General features: G+C 36.4%; 1 pseudogene; it reads right to left on the reverse strand.

Moving 5' to 3' along the window:
- Positions 1-453, reverse strand: part of LOC112073999 (macrophage mannose receptor 1-like) — a 61281-nt pseudogene that overhangs the window by 41064 nt on the left and 19764 nt on the right.

Here is a 453-nt window from a genome sequence, read left to right on the forward strand (position 1 = left end):
AGTAGTAGTAGTAGTATTACTATTAGTAGCAGTAGTAGTAGTAGTTGTACTATTAGTAGCAGTAGTAGTATTACTATTAGTAGCAGTAGTAATAGTAGTATTACTATTAGTAGCAGTAGTAATAGTAGTATTACTATTAGTAGCAGTAGTAGTAGTAGTATTACTATTAGTAGCAGTAGTAGTAGTAGTATTACTGTTAGTATTATACTTAGTAGTAGTATTAGTATTTGTATTATTATGCAAACATTACTCACTGGCGACCTATCAGTCCAGGCGTAGCCAGCGTTGGGATCCTGAGCACTCAGGCCGATCCAGGAAGTCCCACCACGGCTAAGGTATCCAAAACAATACTATATTATCACCATGGCTACGGTATCCAAAACAATACTCTATTATCACCATGGCTACGGTATCCAGAACAATACTATATTATCACCATGGCTACGGTATCCA

The sequence above is a fragment of the Salvelinus sp. IW2-2015 genome, unplaced genomic scaffold, assembly GCF_002910315.2.
Source record: "Salvelinus sp. IW2-2015 unplaced genomic scaffold, ASM291031v2 Un_scaffold2457, whole genome shotgun sequence".
In the NCBI taxonomy this organism is placed as follows: Eukaryota; Metazoa; Chordata; class Actinopteri; order Salmoniformes; family Salmonidae; genus Salvelinus; species Salvelinus sp. IW2-2015.